This window comes from Caretta caretta, chromosome 1 (genome assembly GCF_965140235.1).
Source record: "Caretta caretta isolate rCarCar2 chromosome 1, rCarCar1.hap1, whole genome shotgun sequence".
NCBI classification, from domain to species: domain Eukaryota; kingdom Metazoa; phylum Chordata; order Testudines; family Cheloniidae; genus Caretta; species Caretta caretta.
Genome location: NC_134206.1, coordinates 129,874,651 through 129,883,642, shown reverse-complemented (window position 1 = coordinate 129,883,642; position 8,992 = coordinate 129,874,651).

Here is an 8,992-nt window from a genome sequence, read left to right as displayed (position 1 = left end):
ATACTGGGACAAAATTAGCTATTTTTCTGTTCTTTGAAACTTCTCCAGAATGCAAAGATTTGTTAAATACTAACATCAGTGTCTCAGAGTTCCCTTCGGCCAATTCCTTTAAAATCCTGGGGGTAAATTGTCCAGTCCAGAAGATTTTTAAAATGTGTAACTTTAGTAGTTACTGTTTAATCATTCTCCCTAGTTTCTGTTGGAATAGAAAGTATTTCATTGTAACTGTAAACTTGGAACACCTCATCCAGCTTCTTTAGCAATACAGAAAATATATTTATTGAACACTTCTGCCTTTTCTTCATTATTAACAATTTTACCGTCCCAGTCCAGTAATAGAACTGTACCATTGCTAGAATTTTTTTATTGTCATTAATACCTCAGGACATATGTTTTTATTTATACTTTCTGGTTTCTCTTATCCATTGTCTTGCATTTTATGACAGTTATTGTCTCCTTTTCCCCATATATAATATCTCTCTCTCTCTCTCTCTCTCTCTCTGTATCTATATCTATATAGATTGTTATTTTCAATTCCCTTCTTAACCAGGATGGCTTTCTAACTGTTAACCTTCTTTCATGACTGAGGAATTGTGTGGGGAGAGTGGTGGGAATCAGGGAGAGGGGGTTGGCTGTCTGGTAAAGTGTTCTTAATTATTCACATTGGGAGGAAAAACTAAAATTGATTTCAGCTTTGAGAAATTGACCCTTTAAAAGCTCAAAGTAAGTAATTAAATGTAATAAAATGTTAAGGGTAAGGATTATAATTTCTTTGTGTGTAGCAAATGTAATTAGGTCTGATCACTTGCCCCAAGGCAACCACTAATTTTTAGTTAGGTGATCAATTCATCTTTATCTAATATTAGGAAATATATCATGACTGGGGGAGGGAAAGAAGAGCTTTGCAAGATGCTCTGAAGGTAATCAGACTTTGCCTATTTAGACCATGGTAGAGGGTTCCAAAGTAGTGGGACACTTACAGAGAAGACCCTGCTAACACTCCCTTCTTGTTAATATAGCCTGTGCTCCCCCAGTTAAAAATGTGAATGGTAAAATTTTACTAGGTGACTTAAGATCCTAAGTCCCATTGACTTTCAAGAAAACTTAGGTTCCGAAAGGTTAGATCCACAAAGGGGACTGATTTCAGAGTAGCAGCCATGTTAGTCTGTATCCGCAAAAAGAAAAGGAGGACTTGGGGCACCTTAGAGAATAACAAATTTATTTGAGCATAAGCTTTCATGAGCTACAGCTCACTTGATCGAATGTATCCAATGAAGTGAGCTGTAGCTCACGAAAGCTTATGTTCAAATAAATTTGTTAGTCTCTAAGGTGCCCCAAGTCCTCCTTTTCTTTTTAAAGGGGACTGAGACTCAGTATTTCCATGCCTAACTTTTAGGTACCCTTTGTAGATCTAGCCAGAAATGCCTACATTTTTTGAAAATGGGAATTTGGCTCCTAAATACTTAGGTGCTTTTGAAAATTTCCCATTAACCTAATTTACACTCATTGCCCATCCCATTACCCCTAAGCCTGCAAGTGCATTAACTGCTACTTAGAACAGCCTTTTTGTTACAAAGGCTCCTTGTGACCTCTCTCCCCTCGAGAACATCATCCGGTCCTGAGACGAGACCGATATGCTTGCAATGTACCAAGAGGGTCTTGATTATTTTATATATAATGTTTGTATGCTAGTGCTCAGAGATTTCAATCCCATAACTGGTTGTGATTGAACTGGGTATGGAACAGTGATAGATCCTCTTCGTTCAGTTCTCCAAAGGACAACTCACTTGGCTTTTGACATTGTGTGCCACTAAGGGTTTCTCTCTCATGGACTCCTGGTTTACACACCTTAACAACCATCTCTGGACGCTGGATTTCAAACAATCGTTATGCCATGAAATAAACTTGACAACATCCTCATCAGAAATCACTCCACAGTGAAATATCACTGGGTCTGACACAGTGCAGAAGCACCAGCAAACTCACACCATAGACTAGTTGTCACTGAGCTCTCGCTACATTTTCCAACTCCATGCAAGCCAGACATCCACCAGCAATACAATGTCCAGTGTATGAGGATCCTGGTGAAGCCATGAAATACACACAGGCTGTCAAGGATCACATAAATAACTTTGATACTCAACCAGGCAACATGGAGATCACCTGACATAGTACATATAACATTGTATCTCCTGCTGCCTCTGAAACAATGAGCTTCAGATGGTTGTGCAAGAAACAGTGGCTTTCTGAAGAGGTCTCTGATATATTACCAAAAAAGGCAGCAGCATACACACAGGGAGATGTCCAAGAACATAAATAATTGAAAGGTGTTATCTGGGCTGTAGCAAAACATGGACTGTGAGGTTTACATCAATTCCCTGGCCAGTGAAGCAGAGGACTGCCTCAAGCACAACAACCTGTGACCTTCCTGTGGAGCTCTCACATGTCTGTCTGACAGCTGTAAAGAGCTTTCAAATATTGTCATCATGAAACCACATGGCTCTCCCTACTCCTCAATAGATGAGGTCCTGGATCTATGAAAAACATGCTGAAAGCATGCTGAACCCTACGCCTTCTGATGATCAGAGCTGTGTGATTGACAAAAAGTCCGGAGCTGTGTGATGGACAAAAAGTCAAAAACACCCCAGCACACCATGTTCTCACACTCTTTGTTAGTGTGCAAAGAAGTGCACACAATGACCCTACCTGGCACTGCCTGTGGGGCCACCCCAGAGATTCGTGGGTTTGCAAGACAGAGCCAGATCTAAGAACTTCACTTTATAATGCCTGGTGTAATGCCATCAATGGTGGTCACTTTGGCTCATGCAGTGGTCCTCAGAAGACTGTTTAATATATGTTTGTATGTAATATATTACTGTTGTCATTTAAAAATATATGTACAGTTAGCATGGAATTACATTATACCTCCTGTGACATTCTGTACCTTGGGGGAATGTATTGTAATCCCCATATTCTTCATTTTCACATAATCATGATCTCACATATAAAGCATGCCTTGTAAGGTATCAGGGGAAAGGTTATGATCTGCTGAAAGTCATTTCTCTATCCATATATGTGTATCATTAATGCATATGAAGCTATGAGAATTGTGTTGTATGGTGGTCACTAAAGCATGCTGTAAATTGGGGAATCAGCCAGATATTATCTCCCCAGAGGCAACAGCAAGGAAAGTAACCAACTCCTGGGAGGGATGTAAAAAATAGCCCATTAACAGCCATTGTCCAGCAAGGGAGCTAAATGAAATGACTCACCTGCATGATGCCCCATCACAGGAATTGCTCAGCCTTGCTTGAAGAGACTCAGGAATGCCACACAGACATGCCTGGACTTGTGTTCTACAAGCACATAGATTGAGAGTATAAAACAGGCAGAGTGGACACATATTGGGCCCTTCTCCTGCCCCACCTATGCTGCAAACAACCAGGACACTGAGAAGAAGACAAGACTCCAACACAGGAGATTGGCCCAGATTTAAGAAACAAACCTGTATATTAAGTACTGCAATATCCAGTGGGGTGAGAACAACTGCTTAATCTAGTTGCTGCCCATCCAGTCTAATAGAGTTGAGAGTTTAGACTGCATGCTTATATTTTATTTTATTTTATTTTGGTAACCACTCTGACTTGTTATGCTTTGACTTATAATCACTTAAAATCTATCTTTATAGCTAATAAATCTGTTTGTTTATGCACTGAAGCAGTGTATTTGGTTTGAGGTGTGTCAGAGGCTCCACTTGGGATAACAAGCCTGGTACATATCAATTTCTTTGTTAAATTGATGAACTTATATAAGCTTGCGCCGTCTAGAGCATAACTGGACACTGCAAGACGGAGGTTCCTAGGGCTGTGTCTGGGACCAGAGATATTGGCTAGTGTCATTCTCTTGCAAGTAGCTGGGAGCAGCTTACATGCCCGAGGCTGTGCAGGAACAGCCCAGGAGTGGGGGTTCTCACAGCAGAGCAGTGTAAGGCTGGCTCCCAGAGTCAAAGCTTGGAGTGACCTAGCAGATCAGTGGTCCAGACAACACCAGAGGGGAATGTCACACCTCCAGACTAGTCCCCTAAAGGGAATCCAAAGATCAACCTTTTTGAATAGCTAGAAAGCTTTTACTCTTCTATGAGTTATGCTTCTGCTGAAGAGAGTGAAAATGGTCATAATATTGCCCCTTTAAATAATTGTGTTAACCAAGTGACATTCATTTGAACAGGGTGGTATGTCATTGAGTTGGAAGTTCAGGAGTTTGGAAAGCAGGCTACATCAGAACTCTCTAAAAATGAATTGGATCTATTTAGCCACATACTTGTTATTCTTGTACTTCAGTTTTAAGTAGATTTCTGCATTCAAAGGAAGATTTCACTATTTTCAATGTTTTTTATTTTCTTTTAGAGAGTAAATGCCAGTATACTATAGTGTTATCACATATTTTGTGGCTATTTTCTGCTATGGTACGCATGGACACTATCGAAAGACATGTAGGAATTCAATGAAATTTGCTTTGCAGTTCATTGTTTCCTAATGAGAGGGGGCATGCACGATAACGAGGGCTATCACTCTATGCACGTTGGTTTAAATTGTTTATTCCATTCATACATAATGATGGGCCTTTAAGTAGTAATAATGTCTCAGATGAAAACTTATGTACCACCATGGTAGTTTATTGAAGAGGTCTGGTCCACGGGATGCAAAGGGGTGGTTGAAAAATTGAACAGGATGCTGGCTGTGTAAGGATGGGAATAAACAATATATTTACTTATGAGAAGCAATGAAATGAAGCTGGATTTACTTAATTTGGGTGATTTTTGGAAGAGATGAAGAAGAGGAAAAGTGACAGTGAAAAACCAAAATAAGGTTAGTGGAACTATGGGATCAGTTGTATCAAATCTCTTTTCTTGATGCCCAGTATTATGGTCCTTTATTTGAGTTCAAAGGTAGTTCAACTTGTACTGTGCTGCTCCCTGTTTGGGAAGAAAAGAAAAGAAAATCTAAGTGTGAGAGGCTGGATGTGAGAGAGTATGTCTCTGGCAGTAGGGAATGAAAGAGAATTTGTCTCATTCTGAGTCCTCTAGCCCAGATTGTTACATTTAAGTAAAGCAAATCAAATGTATAAGCATCTGCTCAACCTCATTTATAATTCTTACAATAGGGGTATAGAAATAACGCATCCCATTGGGGAAGTCCATCATAAATTCAATTTCACCTTCTCTATAATGCAAGAACAAGAGAATGTTTGATAATATTAAGAAACAACACATTTTAAATGGTTACAAGAAAATGCTTTTTACACATACAACAAACCCATGGAACTCAGTGCTACAAGATATCAAGGCATAAGACTCAAATTGAGTAGATGCCTTTATGAACAAGTATAATATCTTCATGTGAAACATGCCAAACATTTGAAATTATTATACCGCATCTCTAATCATATAGGAGGTTCATGCTTTTACCTGTTTGTGCTTAAATATAAGAAACTACCAGTGTTACAGTCAGAAAAAAATGTGCTAGTCCTTTAATTAAAAAAATAACACTATTTATATCACTGTGTACACTGTAGGGGTCATCACATCAACTTAATTAACTTGATACTCTGTAGGTGTATGCGCCTGCTATATCGAAAAGATGCTTTGCAGTAAGGCTAAGCTATAGGAGCTATTACAAGTGAACTATGAAATAGGTTTAAAGTTACAGCACATTAGTTCTTCTGTAACAGCACAGTGGTTTACCTGTCCATGGGGAGCTGCTCCAAAACATTTTCTCTTGGTGTAAGGCTTTGCTGCTGGGCTTCCCATTACACAACAGAATACAGGCACAGTATTAAGTGGTAAATAAAAATGTTCTTTCACACACCGACACTTTGCTGATGCTGGGGAGTAATCACAGTACTCAAGAAAGATAATGTTGCAGCCATTGTGGACTGATGTGGAAGGTTCATTCAATGGATATAAAATTTGGAAAATCACAGGACAAAAGAAAATAGCCGTACTGCATTTGGTGAGGAGGGGATGTCTGGCTTTCTAAGTGGTATAATTCTTCCAGTTCAGGACTGAATATTCTCCATCCTGAGCCTTGGGCATTTTCAACTTATTTAGTGATTCTACATTTAGAGAAAGAAGCGAACTCCACTCATACAAGTTGTGTGTATATTGTGTTTGACTCACAGGTATACTGTAAAGAAGTTGCTATTAAAATCTAATCATTTTGCTAATAAATGTTACCACTCTATTCAGCAGATTCCCTATAATTAATACAAAGATATTACAGTAACATTAATTAATGTGAAGTGGCAATTTTAAAGTTTTGAATATGACTTATATGTGTGTGGAGTGAGAAATTTCTGTATACAGTAAGCAATAGATTATTTATTTTGAGTCTGACTTTTTAGGCTAAAAGCCTATTAAGAATATTATCGACATTAGAGATAGTTGAAAGTTTTTGACTAAAAAACTTTGATATAGGAATTATGAAATTTCTCATAAGTATCATTTCTGACACTTTCCAGTCAGAAATAAGCATAGGTTGGATGAGGTGAAGGCCAGAGGGCAATCCTTTTTGGAAATAGTGGTATTGATATTTCAACAGTGGAATTGAACATCTAAAAAGCTTTTCTAATCCTTATTTGTAAATTTGGACAGAAAAAATGCCTTTTCTGGACTTATATTGGGACAGAGCCTCAGCTGGTATAAATTGGTATAGCTCCATTGACTTCTATAGAGCTACGCTGATTTACATCAACTGAGAATTTAGCCCATGAAATCTTAACTTGGTGATTAGAGGCAGCATTAGCTATGGGAATTTACACTGGGTTAGATAATAATCTAGACTGTGCACTGATGTCAATGTTTATACAGGTTTCAGAGTAACAGCCGTGTTAGTCTGTATTCACAAAAAGAAAAGGAGTACTTGTGGCACCTTAAAGACTAACCAATTTATTTGAGCATAAGCTTTTGTGAGCTACAGCTCACTTCATCGGATGTTTATACAGCCCTTTGATTATGAAATAAGTGATTTAAAAGATTTTAAGCAAAAAGGGACCATTAGACTTATCTAGTCTGACCCCCTAAATAACACAAGGCATAGAATTTCATCCGCTAATTCCTGTATCGAGCCTATATCTCGAAAACAATTAAGTATTTTACTAGACTATAGGAAATCTAAAATAGTGTGTCTATGCTAAACCAGAATAGCAGCCAGTAAGTTTATATAGTAGTCAGAGTGAACCAAGATAAGTGTTTGTTCTATAATGTTCTTTATGTTAAACTAGTCTCTTCCTGCCTAAGGATTTTCACAATGGAGCTTCATAATTTGAAAGAAGTTATAATTTTGAGAGGTTTGAAGCAGTCTCCACATTAAACTGTTCATCTGACAGTATTCTGCTATCCTACCACATGTGCAGATCTTCAGATTCATGTCTTCTGCATTTGTGGTGGCAGATCCCAAAGAAAGGAAGTATCCGAAAGAGGTGTATTAAGACAGGAGGAGACAATTTCTTGAGTATTTCTCATTCTCGATGGCTGCTGGAATAAAAGTAGCTTTTGAGCTTCTTCAAATGTATTACATAACAGTGTAATTAGGCAAACTTTAATAAATCTTCCAGCAAGATGAGGGGTCTAAATGCAAACTCTAGCCTTCAGTGACATGATCTGAATTTGTGACACTCTCTAAAGATTCAGGTCCATAAGCCAACAATACATGGCACTTATCCATACATACGTTTTCCTTCTGCGTCAGATATAATATCAATATTAATTGAATTAATCCAAGTATAGTTTAACAGAAGTTACTAACAGATATAAAATATATATTCTGCCTGGCAACAGAGGGTTATTTTCTTTTTGTGAGCCTTTTACACTTTGACTTTGGGATTGTGAGCTAAATTCTTCCTTTGTGTAATGATGTGCAGTTCCACTGACTTCAGTACAGTTGCACCTGCTTATATTAGAGGTGAATTTAGCCCTGTAGTTTTTAATAGGTGGTGGGTGACGTCTGCTTTCTAGCTGCCCTCTTTTTTTCCCTACATACTTTTCCAGATCTGCAGTTATTTTCCCCAGCTGATGCCCATTACTGAAATGTTGAATCTGCATGAAAAAAATACTCATTAAGCATATTTCAGTTATGTCTGGTGCTTTCTAAACAGAGTTGCATAGTAACACATACATGCTGCATCTCGGTTTATAATATGTGTCTATACCTTGTGATGGATGTAAAACAGAGAACTAGCTTTTCCCCTGTTAGACAAACAGTTACAAGATATTTATAGTTTTCATATTTACTGTCCAAATAATTTCTACTATATTTCAAACTGGAAATACCCTCGGGAAGACCAATGCTGCTTGTTTGGCTTTCTTTTCTTTTCTGTGGGAGTATACCTAGATATTGGGTGCATACACTTCCTTCCATTTCTTGGATGCATATAACTCATACTGATGGAAGCAAGATGTGGTTAAAACAGAGTACTGAGAATCAAGAGAGCTGAGATGTGTTAGTCTAATGCCTAGCACAATGGAATCTGGTCGATGTTTAGTGTCCCTAGTACTACCACAATATAAATAAATAATTTGTATTCCCAACTACCACTCCCTCATTATATGACCTTGGAAAAGCATGCAATTTAGGGCCAAAATTTCAGAGAACCCACACACATGCTGTGGAACTGGTAGATGCCAACTGTTCTATACCTACAGGTTGGTATAGCATTTCAGGGATTTGGGGGCAGGGTGGAGGAGGCTTCTCTTTTACTTCTGAGTATGGTTTCCACCTGGATTTATCTAGGACCACATATGCTAACTTTCCAGATACATTGCAAAGCCTTCTCTCCCTCTCAGGTTTTCCGGGAGGGGTTTGGAGGATATTTATGTATAGAAGATCATATATATTCCTTTGTGCATTTTGATTTCTGGGACAGACACCCAGAACACAGGATGAGAGCCAACAAAGATTCTGGCACATTTAAATACATATTCTCTCCCAAGCTC